Below are 18,008 nucleotides of genomic sequence, written 5' to 3'. Positions count from 1 at the left end.
TCCCCATCAAGGGCCATTCCGGGAAATCAGCCACCCTGCGTCTCCCAGGTGAGTGTTTCAGGCCTATGAGCCACTAATATAAATCTCGCCTGATCAAGCCTGATTGAGCGCTGATCGAGCAAGTGTGCTTGAATCCAAGAGGCATGCTCCTCTGGCTCAAGAGCTAGCAGGCCCTTCAGTGCTTCTGGTTGGGAAGTCTAAGGTGCAAGGGTCCATGACTTGCAGCGGGTTACAACTACCAGAAAGGGTCTGCTTTTCACATCAGTGCCCTAGTTCAGCTCACTGGCACAGGGCATTTTGACTACCTCTTGCCTTGCTAGAGACAAACAAAAAATCCTTGACAGAAAACATCAATTGCTATGGCACACTTAGAGAGAGAGAGCCTCCAAATGGCCCTGCTTTTTGGAAAGACGCTTCAGAAGATGTTTCAAATGACTATGCAGCGGCAGTCTAGTTGGTAGAGGGGTATGATTCTCGCTTCGGGTGTGAGAGGACCTCAGTTCAAATCCCAGACAAACCCCTACCTTTATAGGTTCAGTCTGTGTTTTAAACAGGAGTATTTCTGCTTTTCACTCTTGTAAGATGTCATGTTGCAATGCAATACATGCTTTATACTGGTGTCGAGACGGTTCAGCATCATGAAGGTATGCGAGATTTTTTTGCAACTGCTTTTCTGTGCTGGAGCAGCAGTGCTCGTAGGAACATTAAATGCACAGTGCTTCTCCATGGTAATTTCGGGTCCAGTTCTGAAATCACCTCTTGGAATGAAAGTGATCCCAGTTCCTTTCTTCCAAGGGAAGAGATCGTGTTCCGGAAGGCTCAGCTTTGAGCGTCATGAACATTGGCCCTCATCCTTGCATCCCAGTCCAATGCATAGCCACATAAAGCAAGCAGGTGTGTCTGTTTCCATAGTGTGGTGGTTCCAGTACAATGCATAGCCACATGAAGCAAGCCGGCAAGTGTGTCTGTTTGTCTAGTGTAGTGGTTATCATGCGCACCTCACATGCGAAAGGTCCCTGGTTCGAGTCGCTGGGCTTTTTCACAGTATTTGCATTTCCTGCCTCACCTGACAGGCAAGCTGAGATAAAAGAGACTGTGTCTATCCCTCACCATCGTGAGGTACTACGCTCCTGGGGCATCTGTCACAGCTCACCAAGAGGAGTTGCGCCAGCTTACGGCAGTCAGTTGCTCACTGTTTGACCTTTGCAATGAAGCCTGAGCCTACAGCATTCAAGCCAGCCAAGGAAGGAAGGTACGAGAGCGAAAATAGCTTTCCTGCCCTCACCAAGAACACACACCTTGAGCAAATAAAGTGCCAGACTTACAAGGCCCTATCGCCACCGGAGCATCACTTTTAGTGACGCCCCGGTGGCACTATGCACTGCGCGGTATTTACAAGATGGCGTTCAGCCACTTTTTGTGGCTTAACACCACCTTGTAAATACGGCCCCTTAGCACGCAGCGCGTTCCCTGGAAGGGGCGTGCAATGGGTGTTGTTGGGAGTGTGCCACAGCAACACCATAGCATTTTGATGCTTCTCCAGATTTAGGAGTTGGCGTAAATCTGCGTCAGCGCCAAAATCCAACGCCATCCCAGGGGTGTCGTTAGAGTGGCGCTCTGAGGAGAAATGTTTTCATTTCTCCTTGTTTTTGCTCTTTCTATGTGTGATGCATTCTGCAGCACACATAGAAGTAAGAGCAAATCACCATTGAAGATTTTTTTTTTCGGCAGGAAGGTGTCCCTTCCTGCACAAAAACAATTTCCCCCTCAACGCAGTCATCCTTGTACCATGGTGCAAGAACGGCTGCGTTGGCGCTCAGCAGCTAATTTAGAGCTGGCGCAGGGGGAAGCACAGGGGTGCGCTGTATTCTACTAAATACGGCGCTTCCCTGCATTTTGAAAATGACGGCGCGTGGGGCTTGCAAATTTGGCACAGCGTCGCGCTTAGTCATTTTCTTGTAAATCTGGGCCAAAATGTCTAAAGGATAGAGGCTTTTTATGTCATGTTCGATGAAGACCATGCAAATGACTCTAGTCGTACTGCAGAAGAGAGCACCATGTGCAGTTTCTTGCTTTGGGATGTAGTCTCCCACTCTCTGTCACCAACCCTCCGAGCAGGGTCGGAGCCGTTGCATTTCTGTGCCCAGGCTCGTTGGTCTAGGGGTATGATTCTCGCTTAGGGTGCGAGAGGTCCCGGGTTCAAATCCCAGACGAGCCCATTTTAGCGGAAAACAATCAAATCCTGCTCAAAATACACAACCCCTCAACATTTCTCATTCCACTCGAAGCATTGTTGCGCAAAACATATTTTTTGCCTCAGGTGAAAAATGGATTACAATGCCTTGGCTTCCTTCCTGCTTGCTCTCAGTGCGCCCTGTGTGATGATTTCACAGGCTCTCCTTCCTGGCATTTAGGCATCAGATATTTGTCTGTCTGTGCCCGCAGCTGTGGGATTTTTCAGGACGTCTGAGTGTATGCATGCTGGCTGACACCGCTGCAATTTTCACACTTACCCCTCGCATTCCGAGCAACTGCTGATAAAGTATAGAGGAAATCGTGCAAACATATGAGGGGAACTGTGCTCCTTCAGTCAAACCAGCAAACTTGTTTCTGTAGTGTAGTGGTTATCACGTTCGCCTCACACGCGAAAGGTCCCCGGTTCGAGACTGGGCAGAAACACTTGGCAGCAGCAGCTTTTGTGTTTGCTCCCTAAAACCTCAGTCTCTCTCAATGCACACTTAGACAGAAATGACCTTTAAAAACTTGTGACCTGTGTAAAACGTGCTTTACTATTGCAGGACGCTAAAAAGTTATCTGCATCCCTCGGTGGTCGTGCATGTGCATTGTTTCTTGTTCTGTTTTTTTTTTTTTTTCTTGGCCATGTTATTTTGTGGGGCCTTTAAAGCTGTGACTTTGATAGGAACATTGCAAGCGGCAAAATCAACAAGTGCAGACTGAAGAGTCCGACCTGCACACTGTTTTGGCTGTCAGGATGGCCGAGTGGTCTAAGGCGCCAGACTCAAGAGAGCTTGATCTTCAGTGAAGCTGAGCCTTCTGGTCTCTTCATGGAGGCGTGGGTTCAAATCCCACTTCTGACAGGTGTATTTTCTTCCCTTAAATCTTGCTCTGCTTGCAGAGCCAGCTCCTCACACCACTATCTTTGGAAGCTGCTGTGGCATGTGAGGAGAAATCCACCAACCCATCGGCTGGGCCCTCAATCAAAATTCTGTGTATTACTGGAAGGGGCGTCTCAGGCACACCTTCTGTTAGAGCTGCACTTTATGACAGTAACTACCATGCTGGTTTCTACTTAAGCAGTTGATTCTATTGTTTGAAGTGAGGCTCTCCTGCCACCTTTTGGGCAAAGAAGACACTGCCCCTGCAACAACACAGGCAGACAAGCTCAAACTAGGTTTCTTGGTTAGGTGGGCGGAGCATATTGGCAATGGTGCCTCCTCGTGACTTGCAATTTACATGAAGAAGACAGAGAGGCAGCTGGGAGTAGGCAGTACCCATGAACCCCTGAACACTGTCTTGCGACTAGCACACAATTCTGAAATGAGGCGGGGGAAAGGAGGTGATTTCCCCATCAAGGGCCATTCCGGGAAATCAGCCACCCTGCGTCTCCCAGGTGAGTGTTTCAGGCCTATGAGCCACTAATATAAATCTCGCCTGATCGAGCGCTGATCGAGCAAGTGTGCTTGAATCCAAGAGGCATGCTCCTCTGGCTCAAGAGCTAGCAGGCCCTTCAGTGCTTCTGGTTGGGAAGTCTAAGGTGCAAGGGTCCATGACTTGCAGCGGGTTACAACTACCAGAAAGGGTCTGCTTTTCACATCAGTGCCCTAGTTCAGCTCACTGGCACAGGGCATTTTGACTACCTCTTGCCTTGCTAGAGACAAACAAAAAATCCTTGACAGAAAACATCAATTGCTATGGCACGCTTAGAGAGAGAGAGCCTCCAAATGGCCCTGCTTTTCGGAAAGACGCTTCAGAAGATGTTTCAAATGACTATGCAGCGGCAGTCTAGTTGGTATAGGGGTATGATTCTCGCTTCGGGTGTGAGAGGACCTCGGTTCAAATCCCAGACAAACCCCTACCTTTATAGGTTCAGTCTGTGTTTTAAACAGGAGTATTTATGCTTTTCACTCTTGTAAGATGTCATGTTGCAATGCAATACATGCTTTATACTGGCGTCGAGACGGTTCAGCATCATGAAGGTATGCGAGATTTCTTTGCAACTGCTTTTCTGTGCTGGAGCAGCAGTGCTCGTAGGAACATTAAATGCACAGTGCTTCTCCATGGTAATTTCGGGTCCAGTTCTGAAATCACCTCTTGGAATGAAAGTGATCCCAGTTCCTTTCGTCCAAGGGAAGAGATCGTGTTCCGGAAGGCTCAGCTTTGAGCGTCATGAACATTGGCCCTCATCCTTGCATCCCAGTCCAATGCATAGCCACATAAAGCAAGCAGGTGTGTCTGTTTCCATAGTGTGGTGGTTCCAGTACAATGCATAGCCACATGAAGCAAGCCGGCAAGTGTGTCTGTTTGTGTAGTTTAGTGGTTATCATGCGCACCTCACATGCGAAAGGTCCCTGGTTCGAGTCGCTGGGCTTTTTCACAGTATTTGCATTTCCTGCCTCACCTGACAGGCAAGCTGAGATAAAAGAGACTGTGTCTATCCCTCACCATCGTGAGGTACTACGCTCCTGGGGCATCTGTCACAGCTCACCAAGAGGAGTTGCGCCAGCTTACGGCAGTCAGTTGCTCACTGTTTGACCTTTGCAATGAAGCCTGAGCCTACAGCATTCAAACCAGCCAAGGAAGGAAGGTACGGGAGCGAAAATAGCTTTCCTTCACTCACCAAGAACACACACCTTGAGCAAATAAAGTGCCAGACTTACAAGGCCCTATCGCCACCGGAGCATCACTTTTAGTGACGCCCCGGTGGCACTATGCACTGCGCGGTATTTACAAGATGGCGTTCAGCCACTTTTTGTGGCTTAACACCACCTTGTAAATACGGCCCCTTAGCACGCAGCGCGTTCCCTGGAAGGGGCGTGCAATGGGTGTTGTTGGGAGTGTGCCACAGCAACACCATAGCATTTTGATGCTGCTCCAGATTTAGGAGTTGGCGTAAATCTGCGTCAGCGCCAAAATCCAACACCATCCCAGGGGTGTCGTTAGAGTGGCACACTGAGGAGAAATGTTTTCATTTCTCCTTGTTTTTGCTCTTTCTATGTGTGATGCATTCTGCAGCACACATAGAAGTAAGAGCAAATCACCATTGAAGATTTTTTTTTTGGGCAGGAAGGTGTCCCTTCCTGCACAAAAACAATTTCCCCCTCAACGCAGTCATCCTTGTACCATGGTGCAAGAACGGCTGCGTTGGCGCTCAGCAGCTAATTTAGAGCTGGCGCAGGGGGAAGCACAGGGGTGCGCTGTATTCTACTAAATACGGCGCTTCCCTGCATTTTGAAAATGACGGCGCGTGGGGCTTGCAAATTTGGCACAGCGTCGCGCTTAGTCATTTTCTTGTAAATCTGGGCCAAAATGTCTAAAGGATAGAGGCTTTTTATGTCATGTTCGATGAAGACCATGCAAATGACTCTAGTCGTACTGCAGAAGAGAGCACCATGTGCAGTTTCTTGCTTTGGGATGTAGTCTCCCACTCTCTGTCACCAACCCTCCGAGCAGGGTCGGAGCCGTTGCATTTTTGTGCCCAGGCTCGTTGGTCTAGGGGTATGATTCTCGCTTAGGGTGCGAGAGGTCCCAGGTTCAAATCCCAGACGAGCCCATTTTAGCGGAAAACAATCAAATCCTGCTCAAAATACACAACCCCTCAACATTTCTCATTCCACTCGAAGCATTGTTGCGCAAAACATATTTTTTGCCTCAGGTGAAAAATGGATTACAATGCCTTGGCTTCCTTCCTGCTTGCTCTCAGTGCGCCCTGTGTGATGATTTCACAGGCTCTCCTTCCTGGCATTTAGGCATCAGATATTTGTCTGTCTCTGCCCGCAGCTGTGGGATTTTTCAGGACGTCTGAGTGTATGCATGCTGGCTGACACCGCTGCAATTTTCACACTTACCCCTCGCATTCCGAGCAACTGCTGATAAAGTATAGAGGAAAACGTGCAAACATATGAGGGGAACTGTGCTCCTTCAGTCAAACCAGCAAGCTTCTTTCTGTAGTGTAGTGGTTATCACGTTCGCCTCACACGCGAAAGGTCCCCGGTTCGAGACCGGGCAGAAACACTTGGCAGCAGCTTTTGTGTTTGCTCCCTAAAACCTCAGTCTCTCTCAATGCACACTTAGACAGAAATGACCTTTAAAAACTTGTGACCTGTGTAAAACGTGCTTTACTATTGCAGGACGCTAAAAAGTTATCTGCATCCCTCGGTGGTCGTGCATGTGCATTGTTTCTTGTTCTGTTTTTTTTTTTTTTTCTTGGCCATGTTATATTGTGGGGCCTTTAAAGCTGTGACTTTGATAGGAACATTGCAAGCGGCAAAATCAACAAGTGCAGACTGAAGAGTCCGACCTGCACACTGTTTCGGCTGTCAGGATGGCCGAGTGGTCTAAGGCGCCAGACTCAAGAGAGCTTGATCTTCAGTGAAGCTGAGCCTTCTGGTCTCTTCATGGAGGCGTGGGTTCAAATCCCACTTCTGACAGGTGTATTTTCTTCCCTTAAATCTTGCTCTGCTTGCAGAGCCAGCTCCTCACACCACTATCTTTGGAAGCTGCTGTGGCATGTGAGGAGAAATCCACCAACCCATCGGCTGGGCCCTCAATCAAAATTCTGTGTATTACTGGAAGGGGCGTCTCAGGCACACCTTCTGTTAGAGCTGCACTTTATGACAGTAACTACCATGCTGGTTTCTACTTAAGCAGTTGATTCTATTGTTTGAAGTGAGGCTCTCCTGCCACCTTTTGGGCAAAGAAGACACTGCCCCTGCAACAACACAGGCAGACAAGCTCAAACTAGGTTTCTTGGTTAGGTGGGCGGAGCATATTGGCAATGGTGCCTCCTCGTGACTTGCAATTTACATGAAGAAGACAGAGAGGCAGCTGGGAGTAGGCAGTACCCATGAACCCCTGAACACTGTCTTGCGACTAGCACACAATTCTGAAATGAGGCGGGGGAAAGGAGGTGATTTCCCCATCAAGGGCCATTCCGGGAAATCAGCCACCCTGCGTCTCCCAGGTGAGTGTTTCAGGCCTATGAGCCACTAATATAAATCTCGCCTGATCGAGCGCTGATTGAGCAAGTGTGCTTGAATCCAAGAGGCATGCTCCTCTGGCTCAAGAGCTAGCAGGCCCTTCAGTGCTTCTGGTTGGGAAGTCTAAGGTGCAAGGGTCCATGACTTGCAGCGGGTTACAACTACCAGAAAGGGTCTGCTTTTCACATCAGTGCCCTAGTTCAGCTCACTGGCACAGGGCATTTTGACTACCTCTTGCCTTGCTAGAGACAAACAAAAAATCCTTGACAGAAAACATCAATTGCTATGGCACGCTTAGAGAGAGAGAGCCTCCAAATGGCCCTGCTTTTCGGAAAGACGCTTCAGAAGATGTTTCAAATGACTATGCAGCTGCAGTCTAGTTGGTATAGGGGTATGATTCTCGCTTCGGGTGTGAGAGGACCTCAGTTCAAATCCCAGACAAACCCCTACCTTTATAGGTTCAGTCTGTGTTTTAAACAGGAGTATTTCTGCTTTTCACTCTTGTAAGATGTCATGTTGCAATGCAATACATGCTTTATACTGGCGTCGAGACGGTTCAGCATCATGAAGGTATGCAAGATTTCTTTGCAACTGCTTTTCTGTGCTGGAGCAGCAGTGCTCGTAGGAACATTAAATGCACAGTGCTTCTCCATGGTAATTTCGGGTCCAGTTCTGAAATCAACTCTTGGAATGAAAGTGATCCCAGTTCCTTTCTTCCAAGGGAAGAGATCGTGTTCCGGAAGGCTCAGCTTTGAGCATCATGAACATTGGCCCTCATCCTTGCATCCCAGTCCAATGCATAGCCACATAAAGCAAGCAGGTGTGTCTGTTTCCATAGTGTGGTGGTTCCAGTACAATGCATAGCCACATGAAGCAAGCCGGCAAGTGTGTCTGTTTGTGTAGTGTAGTGGTTATCATGCGCACCTCACATGCGAAAGGTCCCTGGTTCGAGTCGCTGGGCTTTTTCAAAGTATTTGCATTTCCTGCCTCACCTGACAGGCAAGCTGAGATAAAAGAGACTGTGTCTATCCCTCACCATCGTGAGGTACTACGCTCCTGGGGCATCTGTCACAGCTCACCAAGAGGAGTTGCGCCAGCTTACGGCAGTCAGTTGCTCACTGTTTGACCTTTGCAATGAAGCCTGAGCCTACAGCATTCAAACCAGCCAAGGAAGGAAGGTACGAGAGCGAAAATAGCTTTCCTGCCCTCACCAAGAACACACACCTTGAGCAAATAAAGTGCCAGACTTACAAGGCCCTATCGCCACCGGAGCATCATTTTTAGTGACGCCCCGGTGGCACTATGCACTGCGCGGTATTTACAAGATGGCGTTCAGCCACTTTTTGTGGCTTAACACCACCTTGTAAATACGGCCCCTTAGCACGCAGCGCGTTCCCTGGAAGGGGCGTGCAATGGGTGTTGTTGGGAGTGTGCCACAGCAACACCATAGCATTTTGATGCTGCTCCAGATTTAGGAGTTGGCGTAAATCTGCGTCAGCGCCAAAATCCAACGCCATCCCAGGGGTGTCGTTAGAGTGGCACACTGAGGAGAAATGTTTTCATTTCTCCTTGTTTTTGCTCTTTCTATGTGTGATGCATTCTGCAGCACACATAGAAGTAAGAGCAAATCACCATTGAAGATTTTTTTTTTGGGCAGGAAGGTGTCCCTTCCTGCACAAAAACAATTTCCCCCTCAACGCAGTCATCCTTGTACCATGGTGCAAGAACGGCTGCGTTGGCGCTCAGCAGCTAATTTAGAGCTGGCGCAGGGGGAAGCACAGGGGTGCGCTGTATTCTACTAAATACGACGCTTCCCTGCATTTTGAAAATGACGGCGCGTGGGGCTTGCAAATTTGGCACAGCGTCGCGCTTAGTCATTTTCTTGTAAATCTGGGCCAAAATGTCTAAAGGATAGAGGCTTTTTATGTAATGTTCGATGAAGACCATGCAAATGACTCTAGTCGTACTGCAGAAGAGAGCACCATGTGCAGTTTCTTGCTTTGGGATGTAGTCTCCCACTCTCTGTCACCAACCCTCCGAGCAGGGTCGGAGCCGTTGCGTTTCTGTGCCCAGGCTCGTTGGTCTAGGGGTATGATTCTCGCTTAGGGTGCGAGAGGTCCCAGGTTCAAATCCCAGACGAGCCCATTTTAGCGGAAAACAATCAAATCCTGCTCAAAATACACAACCCCTCAACATTTCTCATTCCACTCGAAGCATTGTTGCGCAAAACATATTTTTTGCCTCAGGCGAAAAATGGATTACAATGCCTTGGCTTCCTTCCTGCTTGCTCTCAGTGCGCCCTGTGTGATGATTTCACAGGCTCTCCTTCCTGGCATTTAGGCATCAGATATTTGTCTGTCTCTGCCCGCAGCTGTGGGATTTTTCAGGACGTCTGAGTGTATGCATGCTGGCTGACACCGCTGCAATTTTCACACTTACCCCTCGCATTCCGAGCAACTGCTGATAAAGTATAGAGGAAATCGTGCAAACATATGAGGGGAACTGTGCTCCTTCAGTCAAACCAGCAAACTTGTTTCTGTAGTGTAGTGGTTATCACGTTTGCCTCACACGCGAAAGGTCCCCGGTTCGAGACCGGGCAGAAACACTTGGCAGCAGCAGCAGCTTTTGTGTTTGCTCCCTAAAACCTCAGTCTCTCTCAATGCACACTTAGACAGAAATGACCTTTAAAAACTTGTGACCTGTGTAAAACGTGCTTTACTATTGCAGGACGCTAAAAAGTTATCTGCATCCCTCGGTGGTCGTGCATGTGCATTGTTTCTTGTTCTGTTTTTTTTTTTTTTTCTTGGCCATGTTATATTGTGGGGCCTTTAAAGCTGTGACTTTGATAGGAACATTGCAAGCGGAAAAATCAACAAGTGCAGACTGAAGAGTCCGACCTGCACACTGTTTTGGCTGTCAGGATGGCCGAGTGGTCTAAGGCGCCAGACTCAAGAGAGCTTGATCTTCAGTGAAGCTGAGCCTTCTGGTCTCTTCATGGAGGCGTGGGTTCAAATCCCACTTCTGACAGGTGTATTTTCTTCCCTTAAATCTTGCTCTGCTTGCAGAGCCAGCTCCTCACACCACTATCTTTGGAAGCTGCTGTGGCATGTGAGGAGAAATCCACCAACCCATCGGCTGGGCCCTCAATCAAAATTCTGTGTATTACTGGAAGGGGCGTCTCAGGCACACCTTCTGTTAGAGCGGCACTTTTAGACAGTAACTACCATGCTGGTTTCTACTTAAGCAGTTGATTCTATCGTTTGAAGTGAGGCTCTCCTGCCACCTTTTGGGCAAAGAAGACACTGCCCCTGCAACAACACAGGCAGACAAGCTCAAACTAGGTTTCTTGGTTAGGTGGGCGGAGCATATTGGCAATGGTGCCTCCTCGTGACTTGCAATTTACATGAAGAAGACAGAGAGGCAGCTGGGAGTAGGCAGTACCCATGAACCCCTGAACACTGTCTTGCGACTAGCACACAATTCTGAAATGAGGCGGGGGAAAGGAGGTGATTTCCCCATCAAGGGCCATTCCGGGAAATCAGCCACCCTGCGTCTCCCAGGTGAGTGTTTCAGGCCTATGAGCCACTAATATAAATCTCGCCTGATCGAGCGCTGATTGAGCAAGTGTGCTTGAATCCAAGAGGCATGCTCCTCTGGCTCAAGAGCTAGCAGGCCCTTCAGTGCTTCTGGTTGGGAAGTCTAAGGTGCAAGGGTCCATGACTTGCAGCGGGTTACAACTACCAGAAAGGGTCTGCTTTTCACATCAGTGCCCTAGTTCAGCTCACTGGCACAGGGCATTTTGACTACCTCTTGCCTTGCTAGAGACAAACAAAAAATCCTTGACAGAAAACATCAATTGCTATGGCACGCTTAGAGAGAGAGAGCCTCCAAATGGCCCTGCTTTTCGGAAAGACGCTTCAGAAGATGTTTCAAATGACTATGCAGCGGCAGTCTAGTTGGTATAGGGGTATGATTCTCGCTTCGGGTGTGAGAGGACCTCAGTTCAAATCCCAGACAAACCCCTACCTTTATAGGTTCAGTCTGTGTTTTAAACAGGAGTATTTCTGCTTTTCACTCTTGTAAGATGTCATGTTGCAATGCAATACATGCTTTATACTGGCGTCGAGACGGTTCAGCATCATGAAGGTATGCGAGATTTCTTTGCAACTGCTTTTCTGTGCTGGAGCAGCAGTGCTCGTAGGAACATTAAATGCACAGTGCTTCTCCATGGTAATTTCGGGTCCAGTTCTGAAATCACCTCTTGGAATGAAAGTGATCCCAGTTCCTTTCTTCCAAGGGAAGAGATCGTGTTCCGGAAGGCTCAGCTTTGAGCGTCATGAACATTGGCCCTCATCCTTGCATCCCAGTCCAATGCATAGCCACATAAAGCAAGCAGGTGTGTCTGTTTCCATAGTGTGGTGGTTCCAGTACAATGCATAGCCACATGAAGCAAACCGGCAAGTGTGTCTGTTTGTCTAGTGTAGTGGTTATCATGCGCACCTCACATGTGAAAGGTCCCTGGTTCGAGTCGCTGGGCTTTTTCACAGTATTTGCATTTCCTGCCTCACCTGACAGGCAAGCTGAGATAAAAGAGACTGTGTCTATCCCTCACCATCGTGAGGTACTACGCTCCTGGGGCATCTGTCACAGCTCACCAAGAGGAGTTGCGCCAGCTTACGGCAGTCAGTTGCTCACTGTTTGACGTTTGCAATGAAGCCTGAGCCTACAGCATTCAAGCCAGCCAAGGAAGGAAGGTACGAGAGCGAAAATAGCTTTCCTGCCCTCACCAAGAACACACACCTTGAGCAAATAAAGTGCCAGACTTACAAGGTCCTATCGCCACCGGAGCATCACTTTTAGTGACGCCCCGGTGGCACTATGCACTGCGCGGTATTTACAAGATGGCGTTCAGCCACTTTTTGTGGCTTAACACCACCTTGTAAATACGGCCCCTTAGCACGCAGCGCGTTCCCTGGAAGGGGCGTGCAATGGGTGTTGTTGGGAGTGTGCCACAGCAACACCATAGCATTTTGATGCTTCTCCAGATTTAGGAGTTGGCGTAAATCTGCATCAGCACCAAAATCCAACGCCATCCCAGGGGTGTCGTTAGAGTGGCGCACTGAGGAGAAATGTTTTCATTTCTCCTTGTTTTTGCTCTTTCTATATGTGATGCATTCTGCAGCACACATAGAAGTAAGAGCAAATCACCATTGAAGATTTTTTTTGGGGGCAGGAAGGTGTCCCTTCCTGCACAAAAACAATTTCCCCCTCAACGCAGTCATCCTTGTACCATGGTGCAAGAACGGCTGCGTTGGCGCTCAGCAGCTAATTTAGAGCTGGCGCAGGGGGAAGCACAGGGGTGCGCTGTATTCTACTAAATACGGCGCTTCCCTGCATTTTGAAAATGACGGCGCGTGGGGCTTGCAAATTTGGCACAGCGTCGCGCTTAGTCATTTTCTTGTAAATCTGGGCCAAAATGTCTAAAGGATACAGGCTTTTTATGTCATGTTCGATGAAGACCGTGCAAATGACTCTAGTCGTACTGCAGAAGAGAGCACCATGTGCAGTTTCTTGCTTTGGGATGTAGTCTCCCACTCTCTGTCACCAACCCTCCGAGCAGGGTCGGATCCATTGCATTTTTGTGCCCAGGCTCGTTGGTCTAGGGTTATGATTCTCGCTTAGGGTGCGAGAGGTCCCAGGTTCAAATCCCAGACGAGCCCATTTTAGCGGAAAACAATCAAATCCTGCTCAAAATACACAACCCCTCAACATTTCTCATTCCACTCGAAGCATTGTTGCGCAAAACATATTTTTTGCCTCAGGCGAAAAATGGATTACAATGCCTTGGCTTCCTTCCTGCTTGCTCTCAGTGCGCCCTGTGTGATGATTTCACAGGCTCTCCTTCCTGGCATTTAGGCATCAGATATTTGTCTGTCTCTGCCCGCAGCTGTGGGATTTTTCAGGACGTCTGAGTGTATGCATGCTAGCTGACACCGCTGCAATTTTCACACTTACCCCTCGCATTCCGAGCAACTGCTGATAAAGTATAGAGGAAATCGTGCAAACATATGAGGGGAACTGTGCTCCTTCAGTCAAACCAGCAAGCTTGTTTCTGTAGTGTAGTGGTTATCACGTTCGCCTCACACGCGAAAGGTCCCCGGTTCGAGACTGGGCAGAAACAATTGGCAGCAGCAGCTTTTGTGTTTGCTCCCTAAAACCTCAGTCTCTCTCAATGCACACTTAGACAGAAATGACCTTTAAAAACTTGTGACCTGTGTAAAACGTGCTTTACTATTGCAGGACGCTAAAAAGTTATCTGCATCCCTCGGTGGTCGTGCATGTGCATTGTTTCTTGTTCTGTTTTTTTTTTTTTTTCTTGGCCATGTTATTTTGTGGGGCCTTTAAAGCTGTGACTTTGATAGGAACATTGCAAGCGGCAAAATCAACAAGTGCAGACTGAAGAGTCCGACCTGCATACTGTTTTGGCTGTCAGGATGGCCGAGTGGTCTAAGGCGCCAGACTCAAGAGAGCTTGATCTTCAGTGAAGCTGAGCCTTCTGGTCTCTTCATGGAGGCGTGGGTTCAAATCCCACTTCTGACAGGTGTATTTTCTTCCCTTAAATCTTGCTCTGCTTGCAGAGCCAGCTCCTCACACCACTATCTTTGGAAGCTGCTGTGGCATGTGAGGAGAAATCCACCAACCCATCGGCTGGGCCCTCAATCAAAATTCTGTGTATTACTGGAAGGGGCGTCTCAGGCACACCTTCTGTTAGAGCTGCACTTTATGACAGTAACTACCATGCTGGTTTCTACTTAAGCAGTTGATTCTATCGTTTGAAGTGAGGCTCTCCTGCCACCTTTTGGGCAAAGAAGACACTGCCCCTGCAACAACACAGGCAGACAAGCTCAAACTAGGTTTCTTGGTTAGGTGGGCGGAGCATATTGGCAATGGTGCCTCCTCGTGACTTGCAATTTACATGAAGAAGACAGAGAGGCAGCTGGGAGTAGGCAGTACCCATGAACCCCTGAACACTGTCTTGCGACTAGCACACAATTCTGAAATGAGGCGGGGGAAAGGAGGTGATTTCCCCATCAAGGGCCATTCCGGGAAATCAGCCACCCTGCGTCTCCCAGGTGAGTGTTTCAGGCCTATGAGCCACTAATATAAATCTCGCCTGATCGAGCCTCATTGAGCGCTGATCAAGCAAGTGTGCTTGAATCCAAGAGGCATGCTCCTCTGGCTCAAGAGCTAGCAGGCCCTTCAGTGCTTCTGGTTGGGAAGTCTAAGGTGCAAGGGTCCATGACTTGCAGCGGGTTACAACTACCAGAAAGGGTCTGTTTTTCACATCAGTGCCCTAGTTCAGCTCACTGGCACAGGGCATTTTGACTACCTCTTTCCTTGCTAGAGACAAACAAAAAATCCTTGACAGAAAACATCAATTGCTATGGCACGCTTAGAGAGAGAGAGCCTCCAAATGGCCCTGCTTTTCGGAAAGACGCTTCAGAAGATGTTTCAAATGACTATGCAGCGGCAGTCTAGTTGGTATAGGGGTATGATTCTCGCTTCGGGTGTGAGAGGACCTCGGTTCAAATCCCAGACAAACCCCTACCTTTATAGGTTCAGTCTGTGTTTTAAACAAGAGTATTTATGCTTTTCACTCTTGTAAGATGTCATGTTGCAATGCAATACATGCTTTATACTGGCGTCGAGACGGTTCAGCATCATGAAGGTATGCGAGATTTCTTTGCAACTGCTTTTCTGTGCTGGAGCAGCAGTGCTCGTAGGAACATTAAATGCACAGTGCTTCTCCATGGTAATTTCGGGTCCAGTTCTGAAATCACCTCTTGGAATGAAAGTGATCCCAGTTCCTTTCTTCCAAGGGAAGAGATCGTGTTCCGGAAGGCTCAGCTTTGAGCGTCATGAACATTGGCCCTCATCCTTGCATCCCAGTCCAATGCATAGCCACATAAAGCAAGCAGGTGTGTCTGTTTCCATAGTGTGGTGGTTCCAGTACAATGCATAGCCACATGAAGCAAGCCGGCAAGTGTGTCTGTTTGTGTAGTGTAGTGGTTATCATGCGCACCTCACATGCGAAAGGTCCCTGGTTCGAGTCGCTGGGCTTTTTCACAGTATTTGCATTTCCTGCCTCACCTGACAGGCAAGCTGAGATAAAAGAGACTGTGTCTATCCCTCACCATCGTGAGGTACTACGCTCCTGGGGCATCTGTCACAGCTCACCAAGAGGAGTTGTGCCAGCTTACGGCAGTCAGTTGCTCACTGTTTGACCTTTGCAATGAAGCCTGAGCCTACAGCATTCAAACCAGCCAAGGAAGGAAGGTACGAGAGCGAAAATAGCTTTCCTGCCCTCACCAAGAACACACACCTTGAGCAAATAAAGTGCCAGACTTACAAGGCCCTATCGCCACCGGAGCATCACTTTTAGTGACGCCCCGGTGGCACTATGCACTGCGCGGTATTTACAAGATGGCGTTCAGCCACTTTTTGTGGCTTAACACCACCTTGTAAATACGGCCCCTTAGCACGCAGCGCGTTCCCTGGAAGGGGCGTGCAATGGGTGTTGTTGGGAGTGTGCCACAGCAACACCATAGCATTTTGATGCTGCTCCAGATTTAGGAGTTGGCGTAAATCTGCGTCAGCGCCAAAATCCAACGCCATCCCAGGGGTGTCGTTAGAGTGGCACACTGAGGAGAAATGTTTTCATTTCTCCTTGTTTTTGCTCTTTCTATGTGTGATGCATTCTGCAGCACACATAGAAGTAAGAGCATATCACCATTGAAGATTTTTTTTTTGGGCAGGAAGGTGTCCCTTCCTGCACAAAAACAATTTCCCCCTCAACGCAGTCATCCTTGTACCATGGTGCAAGAACGGCTGCGTTGGCGCTCAGCAGCTAATTTAGAGCTGGCGCAGGGGGAAGCACAGGGGTGCGCTGTATTCTACTAAATACGACGCTTCCCTGCATTTTGAAAATGACGGCGCGTGGGGCTTGCAAATTTGGCACAGCGTCGCGCTTAGTCATTTTCTTGTAAATCTGGGCCAAAATGTCTAAAGGATAGAGGCTTTTTATGTCATGTTCGATGAAGACCATGCAAATGACTCTAGTCGTACTGCAGAAGAGAGCACCATGTGCAGTTTCTTGCTTTGGGATGTAGTCTCCCACTCTCTATCACCAACCCTCCGAGCAGGGTCGGAGCCGTTGCGTTTCTGTGCCCAGGCTCGTTGGTCTAGGGGTATGATTCTCGCTTAGGGTGCGAGAGGTCCCGGGTTCAAATTCCGGACGAGCCCATTTTAGCGGAAAACAATCAAATCCTGCTCAAAATACACAACCCCTCAACATTTCTCATTCCACTCAAAGCATTGTTGCGCAAAACATATTTTTTGCCTCAGGCGAAAAATGGATTACAATGCCTTGGCATCCTTCCTGCTTGCTCTCAGTGCGCCCTGTGTGATGATTTCACAGGCTCTCCTTCCTGGCATTTAGGCATCAGATATTTGTCTGTCTCTGCCCGCAGCTGTGGGATTTTTCAGGACGTCTGAGTGTATGCATGCTGGCTGACACCGCTGCAATTTTCACACTTACCCCTCGCATTCCGAGCAACTGCTGATAAAGTATAGAGGAAATCGTGCAAACATATGAGGGGAACTGTGCTCCTTCAGTCAAACCAGCAAGCTTGTTTCTGTAGTGTAGTGGATATCACGTTCGCCTCACACGCGAAAGGTCCCCGGTTCGAGACCGGGCAGAAACACTTGGCAGCAGCAGCAGCTTTTGTGTTTGCTCCCTAAAACCTCAGTCTCTCTCAATGCACACTTAGACAGAAATGACCTTTAAAAACTTGTGACCTGTGTAAAACGTGCTTTACTATTGCAGGACGCTAAAAAGTTATCTGCATCCCTCGGTGGTCGTGCATGTGCATTGTTTCTTGTTCTGTTTTTTTTTTTTTTTCTTGGCCATGTTATATTGTGGGGCCTTTAAAGCTGTGACTTTGATAGGAACATTGCAAGCGGCAAAATCAACAAGTGCAGACTGAAGAGTCCGACCTGCACACTGTTTTGGCTGTCAGGATGGCCGAGTGGTCTAAGGCGCCAGACTCAAGAGAGCTTGATCTTCAGTGAAGCTGAGCCTTCTGGTCTCTTCATGGAGGCGTGGGTTCAAATCCCACTTCTGACAGGTGTATTTTCTTCCCTTAAATCTTGCTCTGCTTGCAGAGCCAGCTCCTCACACCACTATCTTTGGAAGCTGCTGTGGCATGTGAGGAGAAATCCACCAACCCATCGGCTGGGCCCTCAATCAAAATTCTGTGTATTACTGGAAGGGGCGTCTCAGGCACATCTTCTGTTAGAGCTGCACTTTATGACAGTAACTACCATGCTGGTTTCTACTTAAGCAGTTGATTCTATTGTTTGAAGTGAGGCTCTCCTGCCACCTTTTGGGCAAAGAAGACACTGCCCCTGCAACAACACAGGCAGACAAGCTCAAACTAGGTTTCTTGGTTAGGTGGGCGGAGCATATTGGCAATGGTGCCTCCTCGTGACTTGCAATTTACATGAAGAAGACAGAGAGGCAGCTGGGAGTAGGCAGTACCCATGAACCCCTGAACACTGTCTTGCGACTAGCACACAATTCTGAAATGAGGCGGGGGAAAGGAGGTGATTTCCCCATCAAGGGCCATTCCGGGAAATCAGCCACCCTGCGTCTCCCAGGTGAGTGTTTCAGGCCTATGAGCCACTAATATAAATCTCGCCTGATCGAGCGCTGATTGAGCAAGTGTGCTT

General features: G+C 48.6%; 12 non-coding genes across 12 annotated transcripts; all 12 read left to right on the top strand.

The window, feature by feature from the left end:
- The first annotated feature begins 2,146 nt into the window (after positions 1 to 2,146).
- Positions 2,147 to 2,218, top strand: TRNAP-AGG (transfer RNA proline (anticodon AGG)). The gene has a single exon. It is a non-coding gene; the product is annotated as a tRNA-Pro (tRNA).
- A 388-nt stretch (positions 2,219 to 2,606) lies between these two features.
- On the top strand, positions 2,607 to 2,679 carry TRNAV-CAC (transfer RNA valine (anticodon CAC)). Its single transcript has one exon. It is a non-coding gene; the product is annotated as a tRNA-Val (tRNA).
- A 307-nt stretch (positions 2,680 to 2,986) lies between these two features.
- Positions 2,987 to 3,098, top strand: TRNAL-CAA (transfer RNA leucine (anticodon CAA)). The gene is made up of 2 exons: positions 2,987 to 3,024; positions 3,053 to 3,098. It is a non-coding gene; the product is annotated as a tRNA-Leu (tRNA).
- Positions 3,099 to 6,179: 3,081 nt separating this feature from the next.
- On the top strand, positions 6,180 to 6,252 carry TRNAV-CAC (transfer RNA valine (anticodon CAC)). Its single transcript has one exon. It is a non-coding gene; the product is annotated as a tRNA-Val (tRNA).
- Positions 6,253 to 6,556: 304 nt separating this feature from the next.
- TRNAL-CAA (transfer RNA leucine (anticodon CAA)) lies at positions 6,557 to 6,668 on the top strand. The gene is made up of 2 exons: positions 6,557 to 6,594; positions 6,623 to 6,668. It is a non-coding gene; the product is annotated as a tRNA-Leu (tRNA).
- Positions 6,669 to 9,749: 3,081 nt separating this feature from the next.
- On the top strand, positions 9,750 to 9,822 carry TRNAV-CAC (transfer RNA valine (anticodon CAC)). The gene has a single exon. It is a non-coding gene; the product is annotated as a tRNA-Val (tRNA).
- A 310-nt stretch (positions 9,823 to 10,132) lies between these two features.
- On the top strand, positions 10,133 to 10,244 carry TRNAL-CAA (transfer RNA leucine (anticodon CAA)). The gene is made up of 2 exons: positions 10,133 to 10,170; positions 10,199 to 10,244. It is a non-coding gene; the product is annotated as a tRNA-Leu (tRNA).
- A 3,081-nt stretch (positions 10,245 to 13,325) lies between these two features.
- On the top strand, positions 13,326 to 13,398 carry TRNAV-CAC (transfer RNA valine (anticodon CAC)). The gene has a single exon. It is a non-coding gene; the product is annotated as a tRNA-Val (tRNA).
- A 307-nt stretch (positions 13,399 to 13,705) lies between these two features.
- TRNAL-CAA (transfer RNA leucine (anticodon CAA)) lies at positions 13,706 to 13,817 on the top strand. Its single transcript has 2 exons — positions 13,706 to 13,743; positions 13,772 to 13,817. It is a non-coding gene; the product is annotated as a tRNA-Leu (tRNA).
- A 2,631-nt stretch (positions 13,818 to 16,448) lies between these two features.
- TRNAP-AGG (transfer RNA proline (anticodon AGG)) lies at positions 16,449 to 16,520 on the top strand. The gene has a single exon. It is a non-coding gene; the product is annotated as a tRNA-Pro (tRNA).
- Positions 16,521 to 16,908: 388 nt separating this feature from the next.
- Positions 16,909 to 16,981, top strand: TRNAV-CAC (transfer RNA valine (anticodon CAC)). Its single transcript has one exon. It is a non-coding gene; the product is annotated as a tRNA-Val (tRNA).
- Positions 16,982 to 17,291: 310 nt separating this feature from the next.
- TRNAL-CAA (transfer RNA leucine (anticodon CAA)) lies at positions 17,292 to 17,403 on the top strand. The gene is made up of 2 exons: positions 17,292 to 17,329; positions 17,358 to 17,403. It is a non-coding gene; the product is annotated as a tRNA-Leu (tRNA).
- Positions 17,404 to 18,008: the final 605 nt, after the last annotated feature.

Source organism: Pleurodeles waltl, unplaced genomic scaffold (genome assembly GCF_031143425.1).
Source record: "Pleurodeles waltl isolate 20211129_DDA unplaced genomic scaffold, aPleWal1.hap1.20221129 scaffold_72, whole genome shotgun sequence".
Classification (NCBI taxonomy): domain Eukaryota; kingdom Metazoa; phylum Chordata; class Amphibia; order Caudata; family Salamandridae; genus Pleurodeles; species Pleurodeles waltl.
The sequence above is the reverse complement of the archived record's forward strand: the minus strand, read 5'-3'. Positions and strand labels throughout refer to the sequence as shown.